Raw genomic sequence first — 364 nt, forward strand, 5'->3', positions numbered from 1 at the left:
ATATATATGCAGTAAAAATATATGCAGGTTAAAAGTTAAAGTTCTTAAAGTTAAAAACAAAAAAAAAAGGAAGAAAGAGAGTAGTTGGGTGTGGTAGCACACGCCTTTAATCCCAATGCCTGGGAGGTAGAGACAGACGGATCTCTGAGAGTTCAAGGACAGCCTGGTCTACAGAGTTATTCCAGGACAAAGATATACAGAGAACCTGTCTCAAAAAATTAAAGTAAAAAAGAAATAGAGGTTAAAATAAAGCCACATAAAGATGGAAAATACAAAGAGAATTTTGATACTGTATGCTATTATGTTCTCTTTGAATTGTTTGAATGCTGAAAAAGGAGCAATAGCTGCTAATATATATATATAT

This window comes from Microtus ochrogaster, chromosome 8, assembly GCF_000317375.1.
Source record: "Microtus ochrogaster isolate Prairie Vole_2 chromosome 8, MicOch1.0, whole genome shotgun sequence".
Classification (NCBI taxonomy): domain Eukaryota; kingdom Metazoa; phylum Chordata; class Mammalia; order Rodentia; family Cricetidae; genus Microtus; species Microtus ochrogaster.